The sequence below is a fragment of the Schistocerca nitens genome, chromosome 4, assembly GCF_023898315.1.
Source record: "Schistocerca nitens isolate TAMUIC-IGC-003100 chromosome 4, iqSchNite1.1, whole genome shotgun sequence".
In the NCBI taxonomy this organism is placed as follows: Eukaryota; Metazoa; Arthropoda; class Insecta; order Orthoptera; family Acrididae; genus Schistocerca; species Schistocerca nitens.
In genome coordinates this window covers 798,731,330-798,757,810 of record NC_064617.1, presented here as the reverse complement: position 1 = coordinate 798,757,810, position 26,481 = coordinate 798,731,330, and positions in this window count along the sequence as shown.

Below are 26,481 nucleotides of genomic sequence, written 5' to 3'. Positions count from 1 at the left end.
ATCAATAATCGGTTCAGTTGGACCACAGTACCCACTCCAGTCCACGTAAAAAGAGCTCACACAATTATGGAGCCACCACCAGCTTGCACAGTGCCTTGTTGACAACCTGAGTCGATGGCTTCGTGAGGTCTGTGCCACACTCGAACCCTACCATCAGCTCTTACCAACTGCAATCGGCACTCAACTGACGATGCCACGGTTTTCGAGTCATCTAGGGTCCAACCAAAATGGTCACAATTCCAGGAGGGGCGCTGCATGTGATGTACTATTACCAACGGCTTTCCCTTTGGTTGTCTGCTGCTACATCCCATTAACGCCACGCTTCACCGCACTGTTTACGCCGACCTCTGCGGTTAAAAAAATGGCTCTAAGCACTATGGGACTTAATATCTGAGGTCATCAGTCCCATAGACTTAGAACTACTTAAACCTAACTAACCTAAGGACATCACACACATCCATGCCCGAGGCAGGATTCGAACCTGCGACCGTAGCAGCGACAGCAGCGCGGTTCCGGACTGAGGCGCCTAGTACCGTCGGCCACAGCTTTCTGCGGTTATTTCAAGCAATGTTGTTTGTTAACAATGACAACTCTACTCAAACTGCACTGCTCTCGGGTCTTAAGTGAATGCCAACGGCCACTGCCTTGTCCGTAGTGGCAGGTAAAGCCTGAAATTTTGTATTCTTTGAATATTTTTGACACAGTGAATCTCGGAATGTTGAATTCCCTAACGATTTCCGAAATGGAATGTCCCATGCGTATAGATCCATCTAACATTTCGCGTTCGAAGTGTGTTAATTCGCGTCGTGCGGCCATAATCACGTCGGAAACCTTTTCACATGACTCACATGATAGCAACGCCAATACACTGCCCTTTTATACCTTGTGTACAAGATACTACAGCAATCTGTATATGTGCATATTGCTATGCGATGAATTTTATCACTTCAGTGTGTGTGGAAGCATGAAATAAGAAATGAGGAGGGAATCCACAGAATCGGCAATGAAGGGAACATGTGAATAACACTGATCAGGGTAATGGACCGGATGATAAGGAATGTTTCAAGCCCTGCGGAAATCCTTTCTACTATAAGAAGTTGCAAATGACAGAAATTATAGGGAAAAATAGAAATTGGATAAAACATATGAAATAACTGAGTATGTCTGGCGGAAATGCTATTCGAAATTCGCACACGGGAAGAAATAGTGGTGGGCCGCATGAAACGTGTTGGAAGAATAATAACCCCACAAAAAAGGAACAGTACATTCTTGTTGGTGCACCTAGTCCTATAACTTTATTGCCTGTATCTGCAGCACTAGAACGCACATTTTTCTGTGAGACATCAGCCATCTGACTTGTTTGATGTGGTTAGCCACGAGTTACTCCCTGTGTCAAACTTTACATTTCAGAGTAGCAATTACAACCTACGTTCTCAATTATTTGCTGAACGAATTCCAGTCTCTTTGGGTCTCTACAGCTCCCTCTAGTACCAAGGAAATTATTTCCTGATATCTTAAAAGATGTTCTATCATCCTGTCCCTTCTTCTTGTCAGTGTTTTCCATATGTTTCTTTCTGCGGAGAACCTGCTCACTCCTTACCTTATGAGTCCACCACATCTCAGAGTCTTCGATTCTCTTGTGTTCTCTTTTTCCCACATAGAGCATTACGGTAGTTTAATTGCTCCGTTTGATGGAAATTTACCCTACTCAGGTGTAAGATTTGTATATAATGAAAGTATTTTGGATTTCTTAACTGGAGAGCATACATGACTGACTGAGTATCGCATAATAAGAAGTACATTACATCATTTACTGTCATTGTGGCCTCTCATCTGAGCGCTACCTCACAAGGAGCAAGTGCGAGATCATACTGAATTCTGTCGGTACATAAGGTAGACGAGTCAGCAAATTTCTTCAGGCAAATTGAAGAAAAAAGCCCTAACAGATTAAAACTTTGTGCCGTACTGGGACTCGAACCCGGAAACTTTGAGTATTAAAATAATGTGCCCTAACTATAGATTTCCGCAGTCGACAGCCAATGTCTCTCCTTCCTGAAGGGTGAAATAAACCAGACTTAAGGAGTGATCTTGAGGTTTAATCTCTGAGCTGGGTAACTCAGGCGTGCGGAAACATAACGCATAGAGATCATGGCATGCCGTCCTCTTACCGCTGGGAAGCATCACGGCTGAACAGTTTCAGTCTGCAGTCGATGATACGCGCAAGTTTCAGACACGAGGTTAGCACTGTCACGGGCTGTAAATTCGTTTTGTATTGACTGTAACGCGGCTATTGTATGAGATAACGATCTTAAGCTTTTATTACCAAGTCAGTTGCACGAGAAACATTTATCAACAGTTCATTAACTGAAATCTTGCAGCTAGCAGACATAAAACACAGAGAGCGTATGGTTGTCTGTAACTTACATGGAAACCAGGCTGCAGTTATTAGCGAGGAAGAACATGAAAGGGAAGCAGTAGTTGAGAAGAGAGTGAGACAGGTTTTTAGTCTGTCGCGCCTGTTATTCGATCTGTAAATTGAGGAAGCAGTAACAGAAATCAGAGAGAGGTTCAGGAAAGGATTTAAAGTTTAGGGAGAAGAAATGAAAACTTAGAGATTTGACGATGAGACTGCAGTTTTGTCAGGGACAGCAAAACACTTAGAAGGCCAGATGAACGAAATGGATAGCGCCTCAAAAAGAAGTTATAACACGAGCATCATCGCAGGAGATCGTATAGATATACCAGCGTTTGACCGTTGCACAGACCTCAGTATGAAGGATATAGAACTAAGCGCTGAGAAGCAACTGAAGGAGTTGGAAAAAAGAAGTCGCTAGGTCCGGATGGAATCGCAGTTCGGCTTCACAGAGTATATTTACGCCATTGGCTCCTAGTTTAGTTTGCATTCATCGCAAATCTCTCTTCCAGCGCAAAGTCCAAAGCGACTGGGAAAAAGCGCAGGTGACTCCCGTACGTAAGAAGGTTAAAGGAACGGACCCGCAAAATTACAGAATCAATATCGTTAACGTGGATTTGCTACAGAATTCTGGAGCATGTTGCAAGTTCGAACTTAACAAATTTCTTTGAGACAGAAGAGCGCCTGCCCACAAACCACCAAGTATTTAGAAAACATCGCTCGTACGAAACTCAGCTTGTCCCCAAAAGAGGAACATCTGCATTTGACTTTCGTGAAGTACCAACACCTGCTCCATTCACCAAAAACGCCTCCCATCATGGTATGAGGATCTAAGGATGGTCAAAAACTGACCTAAACAGGTTATCATCGAAATAAATTTTTTGCGGTCGAGGTTGGTTGTGTTCATTTTTAAAGAATTTTTATCCAGACCGCTGTTTCTCCACGAAAAATGTTCTCAAAAATTACCATTTTAATTATTGCGTAACTGAAAGCGAAGATCTCAAGCCATGCAAAAAGACAGCAGGTACCATCTGGATCCGTGGTGAACGGTACCTGCCAAATGTTGTCCAGGTAGTCGACAGATTTACACGGTTCTGTAATGTTTTGGGGATGCTTCAGTGTTGACAGTCATAGAGATCTTGTCGTTATCCATGGTCACCTAGCGCCAGGTAGTACACTGAGCAGATTGGCCGACGGTGAGCCCCAACCTAAACCCCATAGTGCCTATGTGGGACAGGCCTTACAGACGTTTTCGTTGTCGTCGTGTTCCACCACAGACGCTACAAGAACTCTTATGTGCTCTCACTGAAGGATGGGAACGGATACCACAGGATGACCTTCCTAGACTTTGTGATAATAGCTCACGAAGATCACACACTTCACTGAAGCTCTCAAAGTCCAATGAAAAGTGTCCAGGATAATGGGATGAATAAATGTTTCCACTTTGTCTTCGACACCTGTCGAACATTTCAGTCCTCTTTATGTTAACGGTAGAAGTTGCAATTATGTTTTTTCTGTGTACTTAAGCTGTGAAAGATAAAGGTATAAAGCCTTCACAAAAGATGACGAAGTAAACATTCCAGAATTCGAATCGAGAACAGCTGCCAATATGAGTAACGTAGAAGTAAATATTGTGAAGCAACTCAAATCACTTAATAAAAGCAAGTCTTCTGGTCCAGACGGTATACCAATTAGGTTCCTTTAGGAATATACTAATGCATTAACTCCATACTTAACAATCATGTACAACCGTTCGCTCGACGAAAGATCCGTACCCAAAGAATGGAAAGTTGCAGAGGTCACACCAATATTCAAGAAAGGTAGTAGGAGTAATCCACTAAATTACACGTCCATATCGTAAACGTCGATTTTCAGCAGGATTTTAGAACATATATTGTGTTCAAACATTATGAATTGCCTCGAACGAACCGGTCTTCTGACACAGTCAACATGGGTTTAGAAAACATCGTTCCTGTGAATCACAACTAGCTCTTTATTCACATGAAGTGCTGAGTGCTATTCACAAGGAATTTCAGATCGATTCCGTATTTCTGGATTTCCAGAAGGCTTTTGTCACTGTACTCCACAAGCGACTCGTAGTAAAATTGCGTCTCAGTTATGTGACTGGATTTGCGATTTCCTGTCAGAGTGGTTACAGTTCGTAGTAATTGGCGGAAAGTCATCGAGTAAAACAGAAGTGATTTCAGGCGTTCCCAAAGGTAGTGTTATAGGCCCTTTGCTGTTCTTTGTCTATATAAACGATTTGGGAGACAATCTGAGCAGCCGTCTTCGGTTGTTTGCAGATGACGCTGTCGTTTATCGACTAATAAAGTCATCAGAAGATCAAAACAAACTGGAAAAATATTTAGAAGGAATATCTGACTGGTGCGAAAAGTGGCAGTTGACCCTAAATAACGAAAAGAGTGAGGTCATCCACATGAGTAGCTAAAAGGAACTCGTTAAGCTTCGGTTACACGATAAATGTCTAATCTAAAAGCCGTAAATTCAACTAAATACCTGAGTATTACAATTACGAACAACTTAAATTGGAAAGAACACGTAGAAAATGTTGTGGGGAAGGCTAACCAAAGGCTGCGATTTATTGGCGGGACACTCAGAAAATGTAACAGACCTACTAAAGAGACTGCCTACACCACGTTTGTCCGTCCTCTTTTAGAATACTGCTGCGCGGTGTGGGATCCTTACCAGGTAGGACTGACGGAGTACATGGAAAAAGTTCAAAGAAAGGCAGCGTGTTTTGTATTATCGCGAAATATGGGAGAGAGTGTCACAGAAATGATACAGGATTTGGGCTGGAAATCATTAAAAAAACGGCGTTTTCCGTTGCGACGGAATCTTCTCACGAAATCCCAATCACCAACTTTCTCCTCCGAATGCGAAAATATTTTGTTGACACTGACCTACATAGAGCGGAACCATCATCACGATAAAATAAGGGAAATCAGAGCTCGTACGGAAAGATATAGATGTTCATTCTTTCCGCGCGCTATACGAGATTGGAATAATAGAGAATTGTGAAGGTGGTTCGATGAACCCTCTGCCATTCACTTAAATGTGATTTTCAGAGTATCCATGTAGATGTAAGTGTAGATGTAGAATCTAGTAACATACCCCGTCCTCTGTTATTACTCAGTGATGTATGGCGACATTCAAACTCACGTTTCCCTAATATTTTTGAGCTGTGTATTACATCTACATATACATCCATACTCCGCAAGCCACCTGACGGTCTGTGGCGGAGGGTACGTTGAGTACCTCTATCGGTTCTCCCTTCTATTCCATTCTCGTATTGTTCGTGGAAAGAAGGATTGTCGGTATGCCTCCGTGTGGGCTCTAATCTCTCTGATTATATCCTCATGGTCTCTTCGCGAGATATACGTAGGAGGGAGCAATATACTGCTTGACTCCTCGGTGAAGGTATGTTCTCGAAACTTTAACAAAAGCCCGTACCGAGCTACTGAGCGTCTCTCCTGCAGAGCCTTTTACTGGAGTTTATCTATCATCCCCGTAACGCTTTCGCGATTACTAAATGATCTTGTAACGAAGCGCGCTGCTCTCCGTTGGATCTTCTCTATCTCTTCTATCAACCCTATCTGGTACGGATCCCACACTGGTGAGCAGTATTCAAACAGTGGGCGAACAAGTGTACTGTAACCTACTTCCTTTGTTTTCGTATTGCATTTCCTTAGGATTCTTCCAATGAATCTCAGTCTGGCATCTGCTTTACCGACGATCAACTTTATATGATCATTCAATTTTAAATCACTCCTAATGTGTACTCCCAGATAATTTACGGAATTAACTGCTTCCAGTTGCTGACCTGCTATATTGTCGCTAAATGATATGGAATCTATCTTTCTATGTATTCGCAGCACATTACACTTGTCTACATTGAGATTCAGTTGCCATTCCCTGCACCATGCGTCAATTCGCTGCAGATCCTCCTGCATTTCAGTACAATTTTCCATTGTTACAACCTCTCGATATACCACAGCATCATCCGCAAAAAGCCTCAGTGAACTTCCGATGTCATCCAAAAGGTCATTTATGTATATTGTGAATAGCAACGGTACTACGACACTCGCCTGCGGCACGAGTCAAGTATCGCTATAATTCTCTACGTCATTCAAAAGGGGTTTAGCTACATGGTTAACGGACTTTAATATACTTAACACACTACGACGACCACGGCAATTATAGTTCGAGCTCTAGGTGTTCTTGTTCACAAGATGTAGGAAGCCCCCTCACTCTGCAGTTCATCGTCGGTTACGAGTCGCACTAATGGTCACCCTCGCGTAAAAGCAAAGTACGTGAATTGCCTTCCCGGTAGTTGTGTGATTAGCGCGTGGGGCTGCCGCCACTGACGTTTCGCCCGCTCTTTGCAGAGCCCACCGGCAACAAGTCCGCCCGGTCTGCAACAGCTAGAGCACCCGACTAGCGCCACCTTACCTTAATGGATAAGGGACGGCCGGCAGTAGCGGTACGTGCCATCAGCGGCGTCAGCGATGAATAGCGCAGCCGCAGCGCCGCGCAGGCCGCGGGCGTTTTTGCGCGCGGGATGTGCCGTTACTGCTAAGTGGCCGTAAAACTCCGGTGGGGAGTGCGGACCAGTCTGTGGCGCCCGCGGATAACAGTGATTAATTTCCCTGCGCGCCCGACAGCCGAGCAGGAGGTGAGCGGCTCGGCCGATCTGATGCGGGCAGGCGCTGATAGCGCGGCCGCCAATCCCTCAAACTTCACCCGTGTCCGCTTCTCGATTCCCGATAAGCATCCTGATAAAGTACACCAGTTTTACTTGGCAGCTTCTGCCGCGTAGTCTGAGATCGAAGATCGGTTCTATACCTAACAGTGCGTACGTCAGCAAGTTGAAACTCGTGATGGCTGGGTGTTGTGTGCTGTCCTTAGGTTAGTTAGGTTTAAATAGTTCTAAGTTCTAGGGGACTTATGACCACAGCAGTTGAGTCCCATAGTGCTCAGAGCCATTTGAACCATTTGAACCAAGTTGAAGCTCGTTGGTAGTACATGGCTGAGGAATGGATTCGTTTCACGTTTTGATTCTCCTGAAATAGCATGCTACCTTCCTGCTTGACACCAGCTTTGCAGTTATGTTATATCATAGCACATGGTGCAAATTATTATAAATCTAAAAAAAAAAAAGAAAACTACTCGCACCCGAAGAAATTACCAAATGAGACGGAAATCGGTAGGTGTGACGTACATGTAAAGGCAAACAAATGATTACGACTTCAGAAAAATTACGTGATTTATTCAAGAGCTTCACGAATTAAGCAGTTTTTCTACTTGGCATTGTCTGACAGATATGCTGGTTGTCCTCCTACATTTACTTCTACATGGTTACTCTGCAATTCACACTTACGTGCCTGGCAGAGGGTTCATCGAACCATTTTCATACTACTTCTCTACCATTCCACTCTCGAATGGCGCGTGGGAAAAAGGAACACCTAAATCTTTCCGTTCGAGCTCTGATTTCTCTTATTTTATTACGATGATCATTTCTCCCTACGTAAGTGGGTGCCAACAAAATATTTTCGCATTCGGAAGAGAAAGTTGGTGATTGAAATTTCGTAAATACATCTCGCCGCAAAGAAAACCGCCTTTGTTTCAGTGACTTCCACCTTAACTCGCGTGTCATATCATTGACACACTCATCCCTATTGCGCGATAACACGAAACGAGCTGCCCTTCTTTGCACTTTTTCGATGTCCTCCGTCAATCCTACTTGATAATTATGCCATACCGCGCAGCAATATTGTAGCAGAGAACGGACATGTGTAATGTAGGCTGTCTCTTTAGTGTGTTTGTCGCATCTTCTAAGTGTTCTGCAGCGCAGTCTTTGTTTCGCCTTCCCCACTATATTACCTATGTGGTCTTTCCAATTTAAGTTGCTTGTAATTGTAATTCCTAGGTATTTAGTCGAATTGACGGCCCTTAGATTTGTGCGATTTATCGTATACTAAAAATTAATCGGATTTCTTTTAGTAACCATGTGGATGACCTCGCACTTTTCTTTGTTTAGTGCCAATTGCCACTTTCCATACCATACAGAAATTCTCTCTAGATCATTTCGTGATTGGAATTGATCGTCTAATGATTTTACTAGACGGTAAATTACTGCGTCATCTATAAACAACATAAGGGGGCTGCTCAGATTATCACCTAGATCATTTATATAAATCAGGAACAGCAGAGGGCCTATGACACTACCTTGCGGAACGCCGGATATCACTTCTGTTCTGCTCGACGATTTGGCGTCTATCACTACGAACTGTAACTTCTCTGAGAGGAAATCACGAATTCAGTCACACAACTGAGACTATACTCCATATGCAGGCAATTTGATGAATAGTCGCTTGTGAGGAACGGTATCAAAAGCCTTCTGGAATCTAAGTATATGGAATCCATCTGAGATCCCTTGTCTACAGCACATTACTTCATGGGAATAAAGAGCTAGCTGGTTGCACAAGAACGATATTTTCTGAATCCGTGTTGGTTATGTATCAATAAGTCATTTTCTTCAAGGTGATTCATAATTTTCGAGTACATTATATGCTCCAAAATCCTACTGCAAATTGAGGTCAGTCATATGGGTCTGTAATTCAATGGGTTACTCCTGTTTCCTTTCTTGAATATTGGTGTGAACTGTGCTACTTTCCAGTCTTTACGAGCAGACGCTTCGTCAAGTGAGCGATTGTATATGATTGCTAAGAAAGGCGCTTTGTGTCTGCATACTCTGAAAGGAACCTGATTGGTATACCATCTGGACCGGAAGACTTGCCTTTATTAAGTGATTTGAGTTGTTTCGCAACACCTAAGGTATCTACTTTTATGTCACTCATGCTAATAGCTGTGCTGGTTTTGAATTCTGGACTATTTACTTCGTCTTCTTTCGTGAAGTTATTACGCAAAACTGTATTAATAACTCCGCCTTAGTGGCACCATCATCGGTAACATTTCCATCGCTATCGCCCAGTGACAGTACACTGATGTACTTTACATACGATCAGAATCTCTTTGAGTTTTCTACCATCTCTTGAGGGATATCGTGCTAAATTCTGTCCAATCAGCACGTTAGATCGTCAAAATCGCGAGCTGATTGGAGTGTCCTGCCCATAATTTCTCAAACTATCTCATTTGGGGCGAGAAGCGGCAACATTTGCTGACCAAGGTAGGGGAGACAACAATAGAAACTTTCGTCATTTGCGGTCAGGCATTATCTTGTTGAAATGTAAGCCCAGCATGGTATGCCATGAAGGGTGACAAAACGGCGCGTATAACATTGTCGCCATACAGTTGTACTGTAACGGTGCCGCGGATGACAACCAAAGTGGTCCTGCTTTGAAATAAAATGCGACCCCAGACCACCTTTGGCGGTCGACAGTCTGGGTTGGTAACCCACCATTGTCCAGGACGCCCCCAGATAGGCTTTCGTTGTTTATGAAGGTGGAATCTCGCTGACTGGAGTAGAATTGTCTACTGAAATAAGTCCCGCTTCGAATTGAGCCGTCTGTGTGGGATACCAACATCACTGCCGCCAGCCGTATGGCCGGACAACGAGGAATGATGGACTGGAATTCCATTTCATTTCACATCAAGACCCTTTGGTCGTCATCGTCGGCACCCTTACAGCACAGAGGTATGTCGTATATATTCGACGCACCGTTTGGTGCCCTTCATGTAAATCCATCCTGGGCATACATTTCAGCAAGTTAATGACCGTCCGCACATGATGGAAGACTCTATTGCTTGTCTTCGTGCTTGCTAAACGCAACCTTGATCAGCAAGGCTGCCCAAGTGAGATCGTTTGAGGTATTATAGGGAGGCTCTTCAGCCAGCTCGGGAGTTTGACGATCTAACGCACCATTTCGGCGAGATGCCCCTCAGGAGGACATCCAACAACTCTATCAACCAATGAAAAGCGTAATAAATGCTTGCATAATGGCCAAAGATGGACCTACGTGTTATTGGCTTGCTCAATGTGTGTAGCTCATTCCCTTGATTCATCCAATTTTTCTGAAACTGTAATCATTTATTGGTCTGTTCATGTATATCACATCTACCGATTTGAGTCCCTTTCAGATAATTCCTGCAAAGTGTGTTTTCCTTTTTTTTTTTTTTTTGTCTTAGAGAGTACTTAGAAAGCTGTTTTTAAAATTTGGAGAGCAATTAAAGGAAAGCAAAATCTGATATCTTACAAGGATTGTTAATGAAGGACGAAGAAGAAGGATTATGTTCTAAAGTCACATCGACGAGGACCTCATAAGAGATAGAACAGAAGCTCGGATAAGTCAAGGAAATCAGACATATCCTATCAACGGGACCATCCCAGAATTTCTTTAGGCGATTAAGGGAAACCACAGAAAACATTCCTCTGTATAGTTCTGCGGGGAACAGAACTGCTATCATCTAAATACGTCCAAGATCTTACCACTGTGTCGTGTCACGCTGTAAAAGGATTCGCTGTGTATTATTTACTGCTGAAAGCCATGTGTTAGAAAACGTCTTCTTGAGTTGCAAGTCACTGGTGTGGTGCAAAGACACTCTATACACAGTTTTCATCTGCCAGGAATGTCACAGTCCTTGCATAGAAAAACCATATCTTTACGAAGTATTTCAGCGGCCGTACTCGACTGACCAGTGCGGTGTCAGGGAAGTTGAGATTTGAGTTAGACGTGTTCATGTGGACAAAGCGCACTTGTGTCTTCGTGGAACGCTAGGGTAGTCGCATCGCGAAGACTCTGCAAGCAATTTTTGATGATTCTTTCGGTTCAAATTCGACGACTTTGTCTAATATTTTATTCAGACCTCCATTTCTAAGCTGTGACGCACTGGAATTTATGGTGAAGACGTTGATTGCTAGTGCGCTTTGGCGTAACTTTCCACTTTACACGATTTTGTGTTTTAAAGATGTGCTTTCTTTGTGACCGAGGTTAAGTACGTTCTTTTGAGAGTTATTGTTCCATAATCAAGGATCAATGTCGATCTTTCATTAATTCATCCACGAATACAGGTCATAGATCACCATACTACTCCGTTTATTTAATATAACTTTTAATCTCCCAGGATGTTTCATATCAGGGAACACATCACTACAGAGCGAAAAATTCACTCTCAGTACACAATTGTTTGTGACGTACCCACTGTCTTTATCATTGTTTACGGTTCATGACTAGTTCTTGAAATCGGAACGGCACTCGTGACAGGTACATGCAGACGTTCATTTAATAAACACTGCAGCGAGTTCTGGTCGGGTCAATGTACAGAGAATACTTCCGCAGCAGAAATCATTGTAATTTGAAATTGGTCGCTGTGGATGAAAAATTACGAGAAATTTTGTCTTTAAAGCCACAGAGCGTTGTCTCAGACAAATGACTGTTCGCGGGTAAGAGTTTGAAGAAGCAGTGTTGGGTCGTGTGCGAGAATATTCGTCAGTAAGATTCCGTCAAAGTGTACGTTACAGAGTGGAGAGTACTGGTCGAGTAGCAGTTACTCCTCTAGCGTGAATAGCGCCTGGAAGAGATGGAATGTGGCATGAAGGAGAAAATGAAAAGATGTTCTCGAAATGTCTCGAGTCGGTGCAGTGGTTGAAATAATGAATTCATATTTCCATAGAATAATGTTCAGTTGCCTGTCCCGCCACTTTGATATTGCCATGTGGCGTATAATGCGATGGCGACGCCAGATGTCGTTCCCAGTATTCTTGCAGGTAGTATCGTACCCCCGGTCCTGTATGACGTCACGTAAAAAAAGACGAGGCTTTATCTCGACGGAAACAGCTCCAACTGAACGTCGCAGTGGCTGTGAGGACGTGACAGTACGATGAGTACGCGAGCATCTACCGCACCACCGTTCGAAGGAGGACTGACTAGAAACGTGTCCGGGAAGCCATGTCTGCACCTAAACAGCGGCTTGCTGTTTCGTCGAGAGGGAAATCAAAGCCGTGGGCTATGAGTAGTCACCTGTGTTGTATTGGTCGATTCCTACATGGTACTACAATTTATGATCTGACACGTCTAATTAATGGAAGGTTCTTAGATTATTCACGGAAAACTGTATTTAGCTAGAACATTCGATCTACGTATAGTTAAGAAACAGGCAGTTCAGCTCCGCATGTACATCATGTGTGGTCAATAAACGTGTTTTCGGTGTGGAGTGTTGGTTCTTGTTCATGGCCCTGTTCTCATAATTGGTACGTGATTCCGGTTCCTAATCGACAGTATAATACGTTTCCCATGGCTTCTGCAAATCACTTCAGACTAATAGCGCTGCGAATTATTTACATCATTTTTGAAGTCTGAACCTGGTCGCCACATGCCTGAAAATAAGGGATAAACAACGTCATCGCGTAACAGTGTTGTATTTACTTTATAAGTAAATGACCTATCAAGCTGCATCTTTCCAGAAGCAGTTTGAATGAAGCTTCCTAAAAGATTAAGAAATTGTACTTCTCTACTTATTGTTCCCCTGTTTCTTCGAGTAATTGCCTTTATTCACTTATTTCTTCAAGGATTTCGTGATATCGGAATGAGTCTTTTGCATTACAGTGGAGTGTGATGTGTTGAGTAACTTACGTCACTTTAAAACCGTGTTGTAGTCCGGCACTCGAGCCTTCAACCTTAACTTTTGGAGCCATTCGACTTACAGTCTGTGCTATCCACGTATGAAACACTATGCGCCTTGAGTTCTGCACAAAACTTCTCTCCAATTTTCTGAACACCATAAACAGCTCTCCTGCAAACCTCGACGGATTAGGTCTGTTAGGGGAAAAGACATTGAGGAGGTCAGCCAGAGTTTCTGGAGTGTTTCCAAAATCATTATTTCACTCTCCAATGGAGTGAGTGCTATCACGATATATCCCAGGGAAATTAAAGCTGTTGCAGTGCTTACGGTCTGAAGACGGTGCAAATTATAGACTGAAACCGGTTGCCAACTATAATAAACATCTGTTGTGATCGATAAATTTTTAAAACTGTGTGTTGTAGCGAGATTTCTTTCTTGCCAGTAGTGCTAGTCTAGTAAGGCATCCAGAGAACTTCGTGTGGTTTTCTAAAAATTATGGGGAGACTGGTGACCTGCTCCGAATTCGCAAGGGTAGTAATAAGTATCTTCGACAGGGCGACTTGTCCAATGTAACAATAATGAATTCTGTTCACAACATTTCCTCGTGTATCAGTCTACTTATTTATTTAAAATCCTATCAAAACCCTAGAGTAACTACTAAGATTAGCCTTCGCGTACAGAGAGAGTTGGAGGACTTTTATTTACGAATGTACAGATGTATAGTTCCAAGTAGAGCAGTTCAGAGAAGGACAACGACGCATAACAGTGATTTTCAGTGCCACATTACCAAGTGGCTCTGCCGTGCATAGCTTTTATTCTTTAGAGACGGAGAGTGAATCGTCAGCATAAACCACAAATAGTCCATATTCCAGTAGACTGGATAGCTAGAGGAAAAGAGGGAGTTAAAACATGTAAATTTAGGATTGAGAGAAAAGGAAGCAACACGACAAACCATAAAGGTTAAAATTGCCAGAAGTGCAAAACAATTGTCATATGTAGACTTGTAAACAAGTAGTGTAAGCGGCATTGTAAGGGAGATTTGATGCAGAGTCTAACCAATGTGGGCAAGTCGACAACTTTTTTAGTTATAAAATGTCTCTGTATTTTGTATGAACATGTAGTGTGACGAAAAATTGGCTTTAAGATTGATCCCAGGGATCGGATCATTTCCGTAGAGGTGGTACTGTATGGTAACGACCATATATTGGGATACTAGTTTGAGCCGACATAATGGTGTGAGGCAGATTAGCTTGCTGAAACAGCGAATTCAGTAGTACTGCACAGACTATCGAAGAAAGGGATAAAGTAGACTTCCACACTGCCAATGGCAGTAGTGTTTTAGGATACATGACTGGTGGTGGTACACAAACAAAACAAGCGCACTGCGGCCAACTATAAATATCCATCATTTTTGTGACAGAGTTATTATGCGACTTGTTGCCCAACCAGGATGACAGGGCTATGGAGGATGAGAACTCCACAAGGACCTGCCAGTAGAGGTCACTGGTTCAAGGCCTTATTCTTAGTTCTTACAACTTATTTATAGTCGTATTTCAATCAAATTTCTTGTATTTCCAGTTTATTTACATTTAGTACTGCAAAGAAGTGTGTTTTTCAGACTATTTTTTACAATTATTGTATGATTCAGACGGTTAAAATGATGTCAAGATAGCAATTGTTAGTATGTGAACAAAATAAAAATTCGTCATTTGATGTAAATATACTGTTGGTCACTTGTAATAAGTGTTCTATTTATTGGGTCCCACAGACCCAGCCCGACTGTTCCTGAAAATGTTTTTCGCCCGGCCGTTCTAGGGTTAAACATGTAGATGATCTGTGGGTACGCAAAGTACGAAATTTGATACACACTGCTACCTCCTCTGGCAGCAACAATAGCTCTACCTGCTGGGCACCGAGTCTCATTGAGATTGGATGACAGATACGGTACGTCATTCCATGCTGCTTCGACCCTCTATAAGAGAGCTAAGTAATCGTAGTGCCTGGGAAGTGATGACATGCCAGACTTTCGGTGACTCATCACAGGATGTTTGTGATGAGTGACAGATCTGGAGAACGGGCTAACGAGGGCAACAGTCGAGCTGTGTCCATATCGAGGTACATCAGGACAATATGGGCTAGGTGCAGTTTTGAGTTACTTTGTTGAAAAGTAACACTTGCAAGACCTTGAAGCCAAGGCGCAGTCGAAGGCCTTAACAGGACAGAAATGGAGTGGTTTCTGTCCAAACTACTTTCTATGGAAGCCAGAGCTGATTGTGGCTCAGTGCCATCCCATACCATCATGACAGGTGCTGGACATGTATGACAATGACGATGAAATGCGTCATGCCCTTCGCCTCGCCTCTTTTCTTTTATTCACCTTTAATTAACAACTCGATGGGAGCTGAATTAGGTAATGGCAACCTTGATATGAAAATGATTGTCTGAGCTAATTTCACTTCTTCTTCTTCACCGTTTGCAATTTAACATGGTACTGTGTATATCAGTTTTATTTATGGGTGAGTTTTGGAAGTGAGGTGTGCTGTGAATATGAGACAGACGACCTCTAGCAAGGCTCAGCGAAACAAACCATGGGGAGCCTTGGGCACGTCAGCCTCTGCAGAAACATAGGGAGAAGAAGAACATGTATAGCGTCCTTGCCATGTCGGAGGGTGAAAATTACTTTGCCGATTGGTGATCAGTCAGAGAGGCTATTGTCCGGCTTATAGTGTGGTCTGTGGGATGGCTGATACGAAACAGCCTTTTCTTCTGACGACTGAACTTTGAGAACAGGTGGTAGACACTAGGAGCTTTTTAAAGGAAACGCTTGAGGAGCATCTCCTGGCCTTACTGAAAGCAGCTCTGACCTACCTAACATTCAGAAGTTGTAGAAAAGTAAAAAAAAAAAAACTAGCCTCGTGGACAGTTTTTTAAAATGTTCACAGGACCTGTAATGCGAGGCTAGCTAGTGGCTGAATGAGCAGTGATTGGTGTGTTGTAAATGACATCAGGATTACTTAACTCTTAGTGGGAAATTTTTTAGAAAAGAGAGGAAGAAAATTCATTGGATTGTTAAAGTTTGGCTGTCTGTTGGCATGATATTTTCTCAAAGAAACAATTATTCCACTGGCAGCCTGTAGCAACTTTTGAGGAGATTTGTGGACATGTTTTGTTGGCAGGAAAAAAAGAAGCAAGCTTATTATAGGAAACTCAGAAAATATGAGATGCGGACAAGTCAAGGACAGGAGATGGCGGCAAGAGTTGCCGGTGAGCTGTCAAGTGGCAGAGTTGTCTGGGGTCGAATGTTCGAGTCCTCAGCTGCCTGATCTTAGCGCTGAACTCCAGACCAGGGAGCCACTGTGTCTCCACTCAGCTTACATTACACTGAAGACTATGGTAACTGTGGCTTGCTATTCCGGCGTATTAGGACAAACAATAGTACTGTAGTTCAGATTCAGGACTGTTTTCACTGTCTCATATTCGTCAGTGCTTCCTCAGAGTTTTGGGAGTCCTTAGGTTCTTATTGCAGACAGTCACTATAATCATCATAGTCAAGTCACAAATCAGCTCATAGAGTCAGATGCAAGGTTATTAAGCAGCTACACCTCGTTTAGTAACTTTGCCAGCTCTGAGTTTTCGTTTACAGTTCTCATCGGAAAGGACATAATAGTAAAGTTCAAATTTTATGACTGTTTTTTAATGATTTATAGCTCTAATTCTCTTTTGTAATAAGCCTTAGGATATACTTAAATCTTGAGTTTATTATTATATTAAGTCTCTTTCAGTGATAAATATTATGTCAGTTCCCCCCACCTTCAGATTCACTGCTAGGGCCTAGATAAATTATAGTGTTAGTAAATCAGTTGCATACGTTAAATTCAGCATTGAGTCTCACGATTGTGCTTGATTCACGATTAAGCCAGATTCAGTTTAATTTCACTTTCACACAAGTACGCGTTAGCATCGAATGCAGCCCGGCAACGTTAGTTCTCCTTGGAGGCTGCACACACAGACACATCCATTTTGGTGCTGTATGCAGAGCAGGGATTAGTCTGAAAAGAAGACCAGATGCCACTCCCATGTACACTGGTGCTATTGGGCGCTCCACTTTCGGTGCACCTCACTCCATTCTGTCGTATCGAGGGAAGCTGCTAAGACGTTCGCCGCACTGACAGTCAGTGAAGTCTCAGACAATGTCCGTGTGGGTACTTCGTTTCTGCAAACAAACTTGTTTTCTGAGTCAATTTATGTGACACAGCTGTACGATCCTGCGATCCTGCAGGGCCAAAAGAACAATGTATCTGTCCAAAAATGGTCAAATGGCTCTCAGCACTATGGGACTTAACATCTGAGGTCATCAGTCCCCCAGACTTAGAACTACTTAAACCTAACTAACCTAAGGACGTCACACACATTCATGCCCAAGGCAGGATTCGAACCTGAGACCGCAGCAGCAGCGCGGTACCAGGCTGAAGCGCCTAGAACCGCTCGGCCACAGTGGCCGGCTTGTATCTGTCCCCTCCGCGGCTAGTCGCGTAGTCCGACTGAAACCCAGCAGGGCGTAAAATATGGGTTTGCTGAATCCATCGATTCCATGTTCGCATGGCAGTCGTGGCATCTTGACCAAGGCGAACAGCAATAACACGAAATGATGAGGTACAATCTTATGGTTCGAGTAATAAGAAGAAAGGTCCAGTAGCACATGTCTTGATTTGACAGCACTGGGATCGCGGTTTATCAAAACCGCGATCCCAATGCTGTCAAATCAAGACATGTGCTACTGGACCTTTCTTCTTCTTACTCGAAACATAACACTATCTTGTAACAAAGACCCATCACTCAAATGTAATTTCTGAATGAGGGTATCGCTGTGATATCCTCCCTTATACACTATTTCTAAGAAAAAGAAAAACACGACGGAATTACGCAAACTGGTCACAAATTGATACTCATATAGGTATCGATGGAAAATGCGAAATTGTAAACTTTGGCGGCCGATGGATGAAAGTGTAACGCTACAGCTCAATTTAACCGCAGGGCTGGCAAGGATAGTAAACAGAGGACATGTCAACATTAGGGTATAAAGTCTTTGCGAACTTCATTTCTTGTACTCACCTCCTTGCAGACAGGAGCGTGAACAGTTTACCAGATGAGAGCATTTTAAAGAGGAAGTGTAGTTGGGCTCAAAGAAGCCGGTTGCAGTAATCGGCGAATCGATCGACATTTGAATAGGGACGATGCCACTATTCGAAAATGTTGGCAGGAATGGATGAACTACGGCCTAACATAGCGTCAATAAGGAAGTGGTCGACTTAGAGAGACGACAGAACGTGAGGACCAAGCAGTCGACAGAGTTGCACTCGGAGCCCCATGTTTATCATTATCATCAATTCGACGTGCAAATGGTGATTCAGTAACCATGAGGATCAATAATAGAAGGTTCACAGAAAGGTGGCTGAGCTCAGGGCGTCTCTTGCGTCGATTATCACTGACCTGAGTACACCAACAACCCCGTCTGCAATGGTGTCGGGCACATTCGGCCTGCAATCTCAATGGCTGGAGTAGAATTGTCTTCAGCGATGAGTCCCGCTTCGAACTGAGTCCCGATGACCATCAAAGACGTGTCTGGAGAGGCCCCGGGCAGCGGAGAGATATCAAACTGATTGTCGAATGCCCGCCCACCGACTGCCTGTCTTCGTGTTTTCCAAATAGTATCTTGGCCAGCAAGGTCGCCGGATTTCTCCTCAATTGAGAACATTTGGAGTGTTATTGGCACTGTTCTCCAACCACCTCGGGATTTTGACGATCCAGCGCACCAACCGGACAGAATTTGGAACGATATCCCTCAGGACATCCAACAACTCTATCAATCAGTGCCAAGCCGAGTAACTGCTTGCATAAGGGTAGAGGTGGGGCAACGTGTTACTGACTTGCTCACTTTGTGAATCTCTTTTTCTTGTATAAATGATCCAGTTTTTCTAATTGTTTGTCCGTCTGCACATGTAAGCCACATCTACCGATTTCCAACCCATTCGGATAATTCCTCATTGGTGAGTTTTTTTCCCTTTTCATCTTCTTTGAGTGTATATAGGATCCAAACGGCCTTTTTCCTATCACTAATGTTTTCATATCCTGCATGTATTATACTTGTTGCCGATTTTGTATTCGTAGTATTCGTCTTCATGGTGTTGCAATTTTAAGTAGAGTATTCACTGCGCTGACGGCAGCTTCTTAAGAGCTCTGTTAAAATACGAGGGAGAGTTGGAAAATAAGTTTCTCCTATCGACTGTGGGCAGAGTTGTGTGATATGGGCGAAAGACGACACGCCAGGTGAACGCGCACGTGCAAGACACCGATACACCATTGGGCAGAGGTCGACCGCGATCAAGCAGAGGGCACTGTCGCGGTGCCTGCGCAAAGCGGAGGCCAGCCGCTCAGCCTTTTCCCGGAGCTATGGAGAGAAGGTGCGTTTTGGAGTCGTGGTCAAAGGCGGAAGTGAGAGCTGTTATCCGCTATGAATGGGAACGTGGAGTATCAGGCACAGAAATTCATAACCACCTTGTTGAGGTGTATGGGTCAGGTGTGATGTCGAGGCACATGGTGCGGAGATGGTGCCAGCAATTCAGTGATGGACGTCAGCAAGTGCAGGACATACCGAGACCTGGACAGACGCGCACGGCCACTACAGATGCAAATGTCGGGAAGTTGGATGACATGATTAAAGCGAACCGGCGTATCACCATCGATGGAGTAGCGGCAGAACTTGGACATGAGCGAGCTCACAAGAGCATCCACGACATTCTTCGTTACGGGAAGGTGACAGCACGATGGATGCCCCGCCAACTGACCCCGACACACATGGGACAACGCATGGCGTTCAGCCTGGAACAGCTTGTGCGTTACCACGAATCTGGCAATCACCTTCTGTTTCGGATTGTGACGGGGCATGAAACGTGGGTCTACCATTACACGCCCGAATCGAAGGCCGCATCCACGGAGTGGAAACATCCGTTATCACCAGTCCGAAAGAAGTTCAAAAGCACACCGTCTGCAGGTAAAGTGCTACTCACCGTTTTCTGGGACGCCAAAGGAGTTTTGCTGCTGGACTTTCTGGAAGATGCAACCATTAGTGCTGCGCGGTACTGTGCCACTCTGTCGAAACTGAAAGAGATGATTCGGAAAAAGCAGCCTGGCCTTCTCAGATCTGGCGTTCTGCAGTGGGATGACAATGCGAGACCACACACGGCGACGGCAACTCAAAACCATATTGCAACTCTTGGTTGGGAGCGCCTACACCATCCGCCTTACAGTCCGGTTCTCGCACCAAGTGACGTCCATCTGTTTCCTGCTTTGAAGAAGACTCACGGCGGAAGGCGCTTTGGCAGCAATGCTGACGTCAAACAAGCCATTCAAGGCTTCTTCCGTATGCAACTCCCGATTTTTTCCTGGAAGGCTTTTTGAAGCTTGTAAAGCGGTATGACAAATGTCTCAATGTACTTGGAAATTATGTATAAAAATAAAGATATGTCTTATCTTTAATGTCTCATTCACTTTTTTTTCCTTTCACACATAACTCTGACCACAGCCGACATGGGAAATTTATTTTTCAACTCCTCCACGTATACTGATAAAATGTAGTAGCTAAAAGCTGCGAGACCGTTAGTGTAGGGGTCAAACTATGTCTTCACGCAAGTGAAACGATACTACACTACTGGCCATTAAAACTGCTACACCAAGAAGAAATGCAGGTGATAAACGGGTATTCATTGGACAAATATATTATACTAGAACTGACATGTGATTACATTTTCACGCAATTTGGGTGCATAGATCCTGAGAAATCAGTACCCAGAACAACCACCTCTGGCCGTAATAACGGCCTTGATACGCCTAAGCATTGAGTCAAACGGAGCTTGGATGGCGTGTACAGGTACAGCTGCCCATGCAGCTTCAACACGATACCACAGTTCATCAAATGTAGTGACTGGCGTATTGTGACGAGCCAGTTGCTCGGCTACCATTGACCAGACGTTTTCAGTTAGTGAGAGATCTGGAGAATGTGCCGGCCAGGGTAGCAGTCGAACATTTTCTGCATCCGGAAAGGCCCGTACAGGACCTGCAACATGCGGTCGTGCATTATCCTGCTGAAATGTAGGGTTTCGCAGGGATCGAATGAACGGTAAAGCCACGGGTCGTAACACATCTGAAATGTAACGTCCACTATTCAAAGTACCGTCAATGCGAACAAGAGGTGACCGAGACGTGTAACCAATGGCACCCCATACCATCACGCCAGGTGATACGCCAGTATGGCGATGACGAATACACGCTTCCAATGTGCGTTCACCGCGATGTCGCCAAACACGGATGCGACCATCATGATGCTGTAAACAGAACCTGGATTCATCCGAAAAAATGACGTTTTGCCATTCGTGCACCCAGGTTCGTCGTTGAGTACACCATCGCAGGCGTTCCTGTCTGTGATGCAGCGTCAAGGGTGTCCGCAGCCATGGTCTCCGAGCTGATAGTCCATGCTGCTGCAAACGTCGTCGAAATGTTCGTGCAGATGGTTATCTTGCACACGTCCCCATCTGTTGACTCAGGGATCGAGACGTGGCTGCACGATCCGTTACAGCCATGCGCATAATATGCCTGTCATCTCGACTGGTAGTGATACGAGGCCGTTGGGATCCAACACGGCGTTCCGTATTACCCTCCTAAACCCACCGATTCCATATTCTGCTAACAGTCATTGGATCTCGACCAAGGCGAGCAGCAATGTCCCGATACGATAAACTGCAATCGCGATAGGCTACAATCCGACCTTTATCAAAGTCGGAAACGGGATGGTACGCATTTCTCCTCCTTACATGAGGCATCACAACAACGTTTCACCAGGCAACGCCGGTCAACTGCTGTTTGTGAATGAGAAATCGGTTGGAGACTTTCCTCATGTCAGCACGTTGTAGGTGTCGCCACCGGCGCCAACCTTGTGTGAATGCTCTGAAAATCTAATCATTTGCATATCACACCATCTTCTTCCTGTCGGTTAAATTTCCGCGTCTGTAGCACGTCATCTTCGTGGTGTAGCAATTTTAATGGCCAGTAGTGTATTGGAACAAATAACAGTACCCTCAACTGCTCTGTCGTCTGTGGAGTGTTGTTGTAGATATGCCAGCCTCAAAGGAAATGTGACTCAGTTGCAGCTACAATCGGAAACGACGCACTTAAACAGAGGTGGGAAGTGGAGCACCTTCACTGAGAGGTCGCTCGCCTCTGTGGCAGCGAGTGGCTCGAGGGCGGCGACGCGTCTGCGCAGGGAGCTGGAGACGCCGCAAAAATACCGAGGGAGATTGGAAGCCCGGGCGAACCTATCGGCGGACGCAATTTTTGCCGTAATGAAAGAAAAATATAATTAACAAAATAAAAACATCCGGATAAATGAGAAACGAAGAAAAGGATGTTTGTTTGCGTAAACTCGTCTACCTTTGAATAACAAAACGGACAATTCTCGGCGGCATTGTTGTTTTAAATTCTCGTTACTGTAATTTTAAAACTGTGCGGACTACAGGCAGCTCTTACGCCGCGGGAAAACCTACAGCTGTCCACCATGAGACAGTATGATTGAGTTTCTTTCAACGGCAGGTCAGTATATATTGCTTTACGTTTGCTCCTTGTAAATGGAAGGTTTGTACAATTATAAGACTCTGGTAATTCAGTATTAAAATATTAAATAGGAAATGCTTTCCTGGGGTCTGCAAAATATTGTTTAGTTGATGACGAACCAGCTTTCGGTTTCTTTGGCCAGCATTTCTTAGGCCATGATAATAAATTCAGTTGGGAAGAGCACACCACAGAACTGCAGAAACGCCTTAACAAATCTGTATTTGCAATTCGAGCGTTAGCAGACATAGGCGACATAAAAATGAAAAAGCTTGCATACTTTGCCTGCTTTCATTGCATAATGTCATATGATATAATATTTTGGGGTAACTCTTCAAGTCAAACAAAAGTTTTCAGAGTCCAAAAGCGTGTAATACGTATTATTTGTGGAGTAAATTCACGGACGTCCTGTAGAAACCTCTTCAAAGAACTGGGTATACTAACTACTGCCTCTCAGTATATTTACTCATTAATGAAATTTGTCCTAAATAATATATCTCTTTTTCCAACAAACAGCTCAGTTCATACATTCAATACCAGGAACAAAAATGATCTGCACAAGGACTTAAAAGCACTTACTTTAGTTCTAAAAGGCGTCCACTACTCAGGAACACTCATCTTCAATAATTTGCCAGTAAACATAAAAAATTTAGTTACAAATAAAGTTCAGTTTAAAAGGAGTCTGAAAGACTTACTAGTGGCCAACTCCTTCTACTCCATTGACGAATTTTTTAATAGAAACAAATGATGTATTGTATATATTCATACTATTAGTATTGTTATTTCAGTTTAAAAAATAAAAAAAATTGACATGTTCCACATCCACGAGGATCTCCTCAGCACGGATCTATGGAACGAAGAGTTAATCTAATCTAATCTAAATGACAACTTAGTGTCGCTACCAAAGATAAAGCGATGCACGACTTCACACAGATGTTATTGATACAGATAGAGAGGATCAATCAACGACGAGAAAGAATGTTTACAAAGAAAAGTATTACTTTTTAAAAATGTTACGAAGAAATCGTTACATTTAAAAGACACAGAGAACTTTTTTGTGTTAGGTGGCAATCGTTACATTTAACAAAAGACGAAAAATGACATTAAATGTATTAGACCTATTGAAATATAAAGTATTTCGTAACTGAAATATAATGAAAAGGAAGTGGGAGGTGGATGAGGAAGGAAATTACGGTTTGATCATTTAAAACTGAACTGGCATTTGTGTCATAAATTTACGATTTCAAATATTGCTTTCTTAGTTTCCAGATTACATTTTATTTTTCCTCTGTTGTTAAATGTCATGATTTCCACGTAATATAAAAGACGTTTTTCATTTTGGTTAAATGTAATGTTTTCGTTGTAACATAAAAAAGTTCTTTCCTTTGTAAACAATCTACCTCACTTCTGTTGTTTAAGTTACCATTATACACTGGTCAAAATAAATGTCGCATATTGCTTTGTTGTCAATAGTGGACATAACAGGAAATGAAATTGCTTATTTTGTCTGTCAGCTACAATCATAATAAAACGAAAATAAAGAAGAATAACACATTTCTACTTGATAAAAAACTAAAAAATAAGAACAAAATCCTTAAGGGTGGTAGGACGTCAAACGGGCCGACTTGGAGCAAGAGAGGCACCACAGGACATTTTAATTTCCACTGTCTATACTGTTACAAGTAAATTCATAAAACTTTGTCAGAATGACCAGGAAGGATTCAGGATTCACACTCGTAGCAGCGGAAGTTCAAAAACATAAAAAAATAATTTTTTTTACATGTGAAATTTAATCATTTTTTCACTTACTATTGGCTGCATTTTTTGCTATAAGTACACTTTTCTTCACAAGTAACAGAGACTGTTCGATGAATTTTGCACAGCATACAACCCATACTTACAGGTGTCTGAAACTCTAGAATCTATTTAATTTATAAAAAGTGAATGAGCTGTTACGTTTTAAACTTTATGTTTAGAAAAAATCCAATTTTGTAGTTAATTATCTCAAGTTTTACCACAGTTTTTAATAGATTTGGAAAATTCTAGAGTTTCATACACCTGTAACTATGGTTTGTATGCTGTGCAAAATTCATCAAAGAATCTCTCTTACTTTTGAAGAAAAATGTACCTATAGCAACAAATGCAGCCAAAAGTTAGTGAAAAAATGATGAAATTTCATGTCTAAAAAAATTTTATTTTGTTATGTTTTTGCACTTCCACTGGTATGAGTGTGAATTCTGAATCCTTCCTGGTCATGCTGACAAAGTTTTATGAATTTATTTGCAAAAGTATAAACAGTACAAAATAAAATGTCCTGTGGTGCCTCTCCTGCAAGTCGGCCCGTTTGACGTCCTACCCCCCTTAAAAAGATTCTAGTGCAAGCACTACAGTTTCTCCTCACTGTCATCTTGCGTAACACATTGTTTTTGAACCAATTGCCCCCCCCCCCCCCGCCCCCACCCCCCTTCCTCATCGTAATTGGAGACACTTTTGAGTGCGGTTAGCCGTACCAAATTGCCCAGAGAAGCCTGTGTGATAATGCCCCATCCCTCCACAGTTGCCTCTTTGATGCCCTGTCAGGCCGTAATGGGACAGGACGATTGTAAACCGCTCGTTTATGCATCGCCTATGCGTTCTGGATGCAGCTGAGATCTGGAGAATATGGAGAGCGTTCCATCCGGTTGACTCTACGCTCCACCAGAAAGGTGTGCAGAAGATTGTGACGCTGGGGGTGTGCATTGTCGTCCACAGGGTGAATTCCATTCCAGTATTTTCACCAAATGGAGCCAAAATGCTGCACGTATGTCGTCCAGATACTTCCCATTTACTGCCACAAGAGGTGTTCTGTAGCCATATGTGGTTCCACCCCAAAATATGACCGAACCTCCGTGATAAACTTATATGGAAATGGTGTCTGTTCTTTCGGACATGTCCTACACTACGAATGTAGTAGTGTGTGGACATATAAGATGAGAATGTGAGCCGCGCGGGAGGCGTGCGCGAGATAGCCCCTGCAGTCGCACTATCCTCTGTGCCCTCGGTGGCGCAGATGGATAGAGCGGCTACCATGTACGCAGGAGATCCCGGGTTCGAATCCCGGTCGGGGCACACATTTTCACCTGTCCCCGGTGATATACATCAACGCCTGTCAGCAGCTGAAGGTATTAATGTATAATTCTAACTCCGTGATAAAGGTGGCAGTCTACGATACAGAGGGGGTGTAAAAATTGTCCTCGTTGCCTCCACACACGACTATAGTATTGTCAGTGTGGAGACATACGGTTTTCTTCAGAAAAGACCGTTGTGCCCCACTGCTGGCTATTCCACAAAGAGTAGTTTCATGCCCAAGCCTCACGAGCCCATCTCCGAACCCCACTTATAGGAGGACCCCTGAGGGGTCTTCTGGCACATAATCCCTGCTCCTGAAGACTATTTCCTTTCGTTGACACCTGCACTCCTGTAGCTTTTTTGGAAATGCCGCCCTAGACGTGTAGCATTGTGACGAGGGCTTCTGCTTGGTGTTATATGCAGCTATCGGTCCAACACATGTGTTGTTATATTCCGCGGCCACTTCTGTTACGATCATCAGCTGACCCTGGCGCTAGAAAATTATTCCAACTTTTGGAGACATCACCTCGAATCAAAGTGCCATTCTCTGTGACGTGCATCTATTGAAATCTCTGCTTGATTAGAGTGACTATACGGAACTTCCGACAGTGAGTTACTGTTACCCTAACGATCATGAAGCAACACAGCTCCTGTAATGACACATGGCGTAAGTACTCCAATGGCAACAGGTGACAGGTTGC